Raw genomic sequence first — 9,444 nt, 5'->3', positions numbered from 1 at the left:
CCATTTGTACACAATAGTGACGTTTAGCGGCTCTGATATCTGTAATTTTCCACTCAAGGCAAGTGCTGTCTGTGTTCTTTGTCCTCTTGCATTGACTATAACTGATGTCTGTTGTATTGGCCCAGAGGCATTTAGTGATCGCATCTGAGTTGAAACTGAGCCAAGTCTTATTCTAATAATGAAGCATGCTTTGCCCTTTGCTCAGGTACTTCCTTGCAGTGCAGATGCATTTAAATGAGATCTAATGTACAATTGGGATTATGTGGACAAGGACAATGTAAATGCTTGGAAATGCAAATGGGCCTACACTCTTACTAATCTTACACCTTAAATCAGGGGTGTCAAATCAATTTCATCGCGGGCCACAAAGGGCTGGTTGTAACTATATAAATATACATATATAAATATATAATATATATATGTATTATATGACATTATTGCCTCTGAATTGGAGTATTATCGGATAGGATAATAACTTAGTAATTAACTACGTCTGAAAGCAGAACTCTAGGGCAAATCATTGCAAGTCTCTTCAGTGAGCATGTCTCAAAACCAGATGCATTGTGGGACATGTAGTTTATGGGCCACCTGCTTCTGTAAAGTGGCATGTAACCGTATAATAAACGTATTATATTCTTTCAGAGCTCTTGCGGGGCCACATAAAATGAAGTTGCGGGCCGGATTTGGCCCCCGGGCCTTGAGTTTGACACCCCTGCCTTAAATCATACAAAAATAGCTCCAGGCAGCAGGTGAAACAGACTTGTGAGTTTCTACAAAACATGTGGAGCTTTGTATGATTTTGAGGGTTAACCACTATTGTGAAATCCTATAAACATTTGGCAAGTTTGTCTGAAAGCGTTGCATTGGCGAAACTAGCTGTTGAAGCATTACATTACATGTTTTGATAGGTACATCTTTTCTCAGAGATGTAATTGTAGAGTTGTGTTTCCTCATCAAACGTCAAGACGACTGTTTAAAACTGCAATGCCATCTGACCAGTTTTTATCTGATGTTGTGGATCTGTTAAACTTACAGAAAACACGTCAAGTGTTGACAGGAATCACCTCAGGCTTTACTGAATCTTCTTAAAAACACCTGGCCTTGTAAAGTGCTGTAATAATAATAATAATACATGGGACTTCTATAGCGCTTTTCATGAAACTCAAAGACGCTTTGACAGAGAATTAAGAGGAGGAAAGACAAGAGAAAAAAAAAAAGAGAAAAAAAAGAGATAACAAAGAAATACAAAAAGAGATAAACAGAACAGAACATAGGGGGGGAGGGGGGGGGGGGGTCAGTGGTTGAATGCAGTGTTGAACAGGTGGGTTTTGAGTGATGTTTTGAATGCTGTGAGGGAGGAAGAATCTCTGGTGGATTGGGGTAGTGAGCTCCAGAGGGTGGGTGCAGCAACGGAGAAGGCTCTGCCGCCCCAGGACTTGAGGTTGGTCCGGGTGGGGAGGGACAGGAGGTTGGCAGCAGCAGAGCGGAGGGAGCGAGTGGGAGTGTGTCTGTGGAGGAGGTCAGTCAGGTAGGATGGGGCCAGGTTATGGAGGGCTTTGTACGTCATCAGGAGGATCTTGTACTGAATTCTCTGGGGATGGGGAGCCAGTGGAGCTTGATGAGGACGGGGGTAATGTGTTCACGGATTCGGGTGTGGGTGAGCAGACGGGCGGCGGAGTTCTGGATGTATTGAAGTTTTTTGAGGATTTTTGCAGGTGAACCGTAGAGGAGGCTGTTGCAATAGTCCAGACGGGAGGTGATGAAGGCGTGCATGAGGGTTTCGGCAGCAGTGGGAGAGAGGGATGGACGTAGACGGGCGATATTTTTGAGGTGGAAGAAGGCTGTCTTTGTGATCTGTTTGATGTATTTGTTGTAGGAGAGGGTTTGGTCAAATAGGATGCCTAGGTTCCGGATGTGAGGGGAGGTTTGAACTGGGAAGCCGTCTATGTTGAGGGTGAAGTTATGGATAGGTGTGGTGAGCTTGTTTTGTCCAATGATTATTATTTCAGATTTATCGCAGTTGAGTTTCAGGAAGTTAAGTTGGAGCCAGGATTTTATTTCAGTGATGCAGTTTGTCAGGATGGAGTGGGTAGCAGTGGAGATGGACTTGGTGGAGATGAGAAGCTGGATGTCGTCGGCAAAGCAGTGGAATTGAAGTCCATGACGGCGGATTATGTGACCAAGGGGAAGCAGGTAAAGGATGAATAGGAGGGGGCCGAGAGCGAGTAAGGTCATTAATCACTGAAGACATCAATTATCATCATCGTTATTACTTCTGAACATCGCTGTTGGGCAGGGACGTGCACAGACATGTTGGGGGGCGGGTGCTCAAGTGAGAAAAAGGGCACTTCCCATAATCATTTATAAAAAAGAATGTAAAACAAAAAGTTAAATATAGTTGCATATCTCTGACTTACTGACCAATTTATTTTAATACCCTCACACTCACGTAATTGTTTAATACTCAACAGAACTCTACAAAATAATCAGCTAACACAGAGACAATGGTCTTCTTTAGTATTCACTAAGCACAAGAGCAGACAACAAACTAGTACAATGAATAGTTATTAAATGAGCAGCCGACAATCAAAATTATGAAGTTACTGTTTAAGGACATTACGGGCAAAAATATCGTTTTTTCCTGTGTTATTTTGGTCTATTTTACTTCCATGTTTTCTTTCACTCTAATGGAAAGAAAACTTCCAAGAAACACAGAAAAAGTTTTACTGCATGTCTGAATTCATCAATAGAGAGGCGAAGCCCCTCCCCTTCCTCCATGGGACCTTATTTCGGAAAAAGTATGTATTGAAGTCAATGAATAGAGAAAGATTATCTTTCGATCCCGTTTGAATTGTGCCACGAATTACACATATGATGTTTGTCAATTTAAAAGATCATTTTGCAAGTCAAAAAAATACAAATGTGTCGCTGAATGAACTACATCTCTGGTCTCGCAGAACAACACACGTCACCATGATGGCCGTCACTACTGTCTTGTCAACAAAAGGATTGACTCCCCTCACTATCACCACAATGAAACACGTCCAGAAGAATGTCATGCCTTTGTCTGAATGTCTTTAATTTTTGTAAAGCACCTTGAATTGCCTTGTGTTGAAAGGTGCTATATACATAAACTTGCCTTGCCTTGCCAAAGCTGCCTGACTGCCTTCCTTTGATTCTCTCTGAACTGCCTGGTCTTTTCAATGTGAACCATTTGTGCAGATAGCGTGAAGTAGAAAAGATCGCAGATGCTAATGTAGCGTTAGCATTTCTCTCCCGGGCTTAAACAGGGTTGCCAACTTTGGGTACCTGGCTGGAGTGAGATTTTGATATCATGGGTTTAATTACACATCTGCACACGAAATGACTGCTATCGTGTCAGTAGCGGGACCTTAGCATATAGGATATACATAACAAATACACAATATTGGACACAGACTATAAAGGGCACACAGTTTAATTCACTAATGAAAGTCAAACACATCTTTGTTTCCACTGTTTTATTGTGTGCCTGTCGCAATAAGCAATTAATTGACTTATCGGCTCCAGAGTGTTTGTGTTGGGTAATCTATGGTAGGGCTAACCCATGCAGTGGTGGGGCTCAAGTCAGTATTTGCAATGTAATTACATACACGCTCTATCGCCCCCTTGACAGTGAAACGCCACGCGTGAGGTTTAGATTATTTCCTCAATCCAAATTGAACTGTATGAAATAAAAAGGCACATTTGTCTTGTAGTAAATAAAAAGGGCGACCTGGAGCCAATCCTGCAACTTCCTCACAGGTGAAAGAGTTAACATGCTGAAAACCAACCCCTGCAGGGGGGTCTGGGGATTCTCCCCCAGGAGATCTTTTGAAATACTAACATAAAATACACATTCTGGTAGGCTACTCTCTTGAGAAGAAAAAAAAATACATCTATTACTACACGACATATTTAAATGAAGCTGAACCTGCTGCTCCTCACAGAGAGAAGAGGGAATAGGCTGTGAATGACTTTACATTGTGGATAAGGGTGGATAGCCCCCATTGTTCTGTGTGTCAAAATGAAAGACAGCCCACACACCTATCACTCATCAAACCGTGGGGTCTGATTTCATTACGTGTTGATTTCTATCAACACGTAATGTTGTATCGATGTATATAGAGATGTACTACAGCAAAAGTATTCTCCGTCGGGACTTCCTGCAACAACACCACGCCGTTATCTTGATTCTGATTGGCCAGAAGACATTATCCAAGATGTTCTATTGAGAAGACGATCACTGCGTGACAACAGTTTTCAAAACCGTTTCTAGTCTTCGGTAGATTCTTGTTTTGGCGTGAGAATAGTTTGGGCAGCGTGAGAGCGTGAGATTGAGAGTGAAAGCGTGTGTCACACGCCAGATGCGTGAGAGTTGGCAACCCTGGCTTAAATGGTGTATTATAGAATGATCACACCGGTGACAGTACTCTTCAAAGGGTTCACGAAATATGACTACTACTCTTACTGTTTAACATGTTGGGTTACTTGATATTATTTCATATTAAGGCTAATAAAAATGACAAGGCTGTAATGCTAACTAACGTGCTAGCTACTAGCTAGGTAGCTAACTTGATCCAGCCACTCCTGGTCCTTTCATCAGACGGGAAGCGAAAGAACGAGCAAGACCCATTGCTGGTATGATAACAACCTGGTACTAAGCACACAGGCATCTTGTTAAAGTTATCTTATCTTAGCTATCGCTTATATTTAGCGGAGGAAAACAATTGTGACATCACTTACGCGACTCTGGGATTTGTAGTCTTTCTAGTTGCGTATTTTTCATAGTCTTATATTTCAACAGTTTTACGACAAACTTTGATTTTTTTGACATAGAGATTATTTTGTAAGATTGACAAACATCATATGTGTAATTCATGGCACAATTCAAACGGGATCGAAAGATAAGTGTTCTCTCTCCATTGACTTCAATACATAATTTTTCCAAAATTAGGTCCCATGGACCGGAAGTAGATGGGCGTGACTTCGCCACTCTATACATTTAAAGCTAATCTGCATTTAAACATAACATTTCCGGGGTAAATACTGACTTGACGTAAGTAACTATCTGGGGAAGTTGTGAGGTGGTGTGTTTTTTAGTTGTATCCTTTTCACCTGCAATGCCTTGGTAACTGCATGCAAATTAGCGCATTTTAATTAGGCCTAGTTAACGCCTAATTTGCATATTGTATAAAACTCTCCCATTACTTGGACTATTCCTTGCACCCCCTAGCATAAGCCCGAATGGTTTCAACCATATTGCAGCACTAACGTGCACTTGTTGTCGTAACAACATCGCAAGGACACGAGTAGCGATCGGACAAATGTTTTCATTTTGTGTGTTGTGGACATGCGTGTGCGTGCATGAAAATGTAAGTGCATATATTCTTGCCTAGTTCAGTTATTGGTGGGTTGATGTTCATAATACAGAGCTTACTCTGCAATAGAAGGCAGTTAGCAATAGCCGCTAACTTTGCCATGCTGACTATGGGACAGCACGAGGTGCGGCCGCACCAGGCACCTCACCTTGCATAATGAACAATGTAACGCCAAGTTGATGCAGGGGCCAATGTATGCAGTGTTCTTTATATTGTAGTCATTATAGAGACTTCATTGTGTGCATTCCTGTATGTTGTTCATGCGTGATTGTTTACAATAGTTCATTACTTTATGCAATAACGTGTCATTTCAATCGCCATTCTGTTGCGGCCTTTGGCCAATAGAGGGCAGCATAGGCCATGCTAATTGTGCCATTTCTTTATCTACCTAATTTACTGTGGAACAATGTGACTGGTCATTATCCCTCTATAATACATGTTTATTCATACCTGTTTATCTTTATGTTACAGATACCACACCCATCCAATTACCATTGCATGTAAAATTCACTACCCTGGAAATCAATAAAGTAGTTAAATTGGAACATCCTGTGGAAAGCCATTCTTCCTTGCACGTCCGGGACACCTTCTAACAGAGGACAGGAAAATCTAGCTGCAGCACGACCCGTATACTTTTGCACGCCGTGTTCTCAACACATATCAATGTGGCGATTGTGATGACGATTAGTTACACATAATAACGTCATCCTCTTTTGGATCTTTTCAAATCCAAAAGAGGTAGGTTTGTGCGTGTTAGGTGTATGAGTGTGTGTGTAAATTAGGTAATCAGTAGAAATGGAACCACAGTAATTACAGGTATAAACCATGTATTTCATATATTGCATCACTTTTTGCATTTTTCACAAAAATTGTTCATACAATGTTCAGTCACTTTAGTGCTTGGTTTGTAGCAGACTTGGCTTTCTTGAGATGTTCAGGGTCTGTTGAAGACTGATGAAGACTGACTAGAAGACAGTGACAGATTGAGTTTCTGTGTATAAAACCCCACCTGCAGTAATGTGCCTGTTAAAAAGGCCCTACTGAGCTTTACCTTTCCTGTTTTGTGTGCATGTAAATGGTCTCCAAAGGCTAAAATCTCTGTGTTCCCTCCATAATGAGTTTTAACTGGCTGATTTTCATTTTGACCACAAATCCTCAGGTCTGCTTCCTTAATCACTCACAATTCACGGTCCAGTATTCGCAACAGTTACTGGTAGAAGACGAGGTAATTCCCACTTTGTTGGACCATTATGGCGGTTCAGGGTCACAACTTGTCAATAAACTTGATTACCGGTTGATTCATGTTCGAAATGAACAATGAAGCTACTTCTGGGGGTTTAAGTGAAGTTGCAAACACAATGTTAGTATCGGCTAGGTTGTGATACATGAAGTATAAAAGCTAACGTTAGGCTATAAAATAACTACACCACCGCTAAGCTAAAGGAGGCTAATGTTGGGCTATCAAGGAACTACGGCACGGTCACATGACTTCACGTCGCCACCGCTAAGCTAAAGGAGGCTAATGTTGGGCTATCAAGGAACTACGGCACGGTCACATGACTTCACGTCACCACCGCTAAGCTAAAGGAGGCTAATGTTGGGCTATAAAGGAACCACAGCACGGTCACATGACTTCACGTCTCCACCGCTAAGCTAAAGGAGGCTAATGTTGGGCTATAAAGGAACCACAGCACGGTCACATGACTTCACGTCTCCACCGCTAAGCTAAAGGAGGCTAATGTTGGGCTATAAAGGAACTACGGCACGGTCACATGACTTCACGTCTCCACCGCTAAGCTAAAGGAGGCTAATGTTGGGCTATAAAGGAACCACAGCACGGTCACATTACTTCATGTCTCCACCGCTAAGCTAAAGGAGGCTAATGTTGGGCTATAAAGGAACCACAGCACGGTCACATGACTTCACGTCTCCACCGCTAAGCTAAAGGAGGCTAATGTTGGGCTATAAAGGAACTACGGCACGGTCACATGACTTCACGTCTCCACCGCTAAGCTAAAGGAGGCTAATGTTGGGCTATCAAGGAACTACAGCACGGTCACATGACTTCACATCACCACCGCTAAGCTAAAGGTGGCTAATGTTGGGCTATAAAGGAACTACGGCACGGTCACATGACTTCACGTCACCACCGCTAAGCTAAAGGAGGCTAATGTTGGGCTATAAAGGAACCACAGCACGGTCACATGACTTCACGTCTCCACCGCTAAGCTAAAGGAGGCTAATGTTGGGCTATAAAGGAACCACAGCACGGTCACATGACTTCACGTCTCCACCGCTAAGCTAAAGGAGGCTAATGTTGGGCTCTAAAGGAACTACAGCACGGTCACATGACTTCACGTCACCACCGCTAAGCTAAAGGAGGCTAATGTTGGGCTATAAAGGAACTACAGCACGGTCACATGACTTCACGTCTCCACCGCTAAGCTAAAGGAGGCTAATGTTGGGCTCTAAAGGAACTACAGCACGGTCACATGACTTCACGTCACCACCGCTAAGCTAAAGGAGGCTAATGTTGGGCTATAAAGGAACTACAGCACCGGTCACATGACTTCACGTCTCCACCGCTAAGCTAAAGGAGGCTAATGTTGGGCTCTAAAGGAACTACAGCACGGTCACATGACTTCACGTTCAAAAGGCAAAAGCATGCAGGTTTATGTCAAAAAAACAAAACTTAAATTGAATGTTTTTATTAGATCAATCCAAAATATAAGGCAAAATGTACATACATCTTTAAAATAAAAATAAATCTGATAATCATCACGTATCAAGTCCTGGTTTTCATAAACACTTTTCAAAATCCTCTGAACCAACAATGCGTCTTTCCTCTCTCACTCTTTTTTTATCGTTGAGGTGAATTTAATTTGTTTTAGGTGAGCTTCAGCAAAGATGAAGCTACACCCGAAATCAACACAGAAAGGGTTAACAAATAATTGTAACGCACCTCGATAAATAAAGTGGAGATATTCTTCTTCCTCCTGATCCAAAACGTTACTTCTTCCTGTCTTATCTCAATCTCAAAACGTGTAAAACCTAAGAACTCGGTTAAAAAAGTCATCTGAATGTTCAAGTATAACAACAATCGTCTACCAGCAAGATCGGGCTCAGTTCTCTCTACTTCTTTACACTGAGCTCAAGTCTTTTTATACAAATAAATAACCTTAGTTAACTTACATCAATCCTTAGACTGATGATGATCTGAAAAAAAACTAAAAGAAATGTCTCACAGTTGTTTCCATTAGTTAGTAATTCAAGAACACTTGGTTTTATAGAAGAGGATTAGAGCCACAACATTTTTTTTTACAATCCTGACATTTTCCTTAGAATTCAGATTATTTTCAGAATCAGTATTCTGATTAAAAAAAATGAAAAAATCCGAACATTTTGGAAATCAGACTTTTTTCTCAGAATTCCGAGATTTTCAGATTTTTTTATTTTTCAGAGTTTCACATTTTACACTGAACTCTGAGATACAAATAAATACATGTTGAGATAAGATGTCACACGTGGCCCTAATCCTTTCCCGTACAGTTATTGAAGGTGGGGTAGGTGAGAATGGAGAAACCAGCTCGAGTGCGGTAGAATTTGAAAATACACAACCGAAAAAAATCTGCCGCTTCCTTCAGACTTCCTCACAGAGCCCCTCCTCCAACACACACGAACGCGCACATGACCAATGAGGGCACGAGATAAGTTTGTGCACAGATGGAAGGCTGACAGGCAGGTAGGCCATCCAGTTATCTGCCGCGGGCCGAAGGAGATAATTGGTATAGCTTTTTGCAGCGCCACGGCTTCCACAAATGAAATATTTGTATATATTTATTGTCAAAGCATTTGATGTATTCATTGCCATCGGGATGTTAAGAGCAATATAACAAAAAGTGTTTCTGAAGGTAAATTACCTACCCTAGCTTTAAGTGTATGATAATGAAATAAATTAATCAAACGCAATAAATTATTTTTCTTGTCAATAAATATGTCCTCGCCGACTTCTACTCAGCTTAAGAAGAAAAAACATTGTCCAGCA

This window comes from Gymnodraco acuticeps, unplaced genomic scaffold (genome assembly GCF_902827175.1).
Source record: "Gymnodraco acuticeps unplaced genomic scaffold, fGymAcu1.1, whole genome shotgun sequence".
NCBI lineage: Eukaryota > Metazoa > Chordata > Actinopteri > Perciformes > Bathydraconidae > Gymnodraco > Gymnodraco acuticeps.
This window is presented reverse-complemented; position numbering follows the sequence as displayed.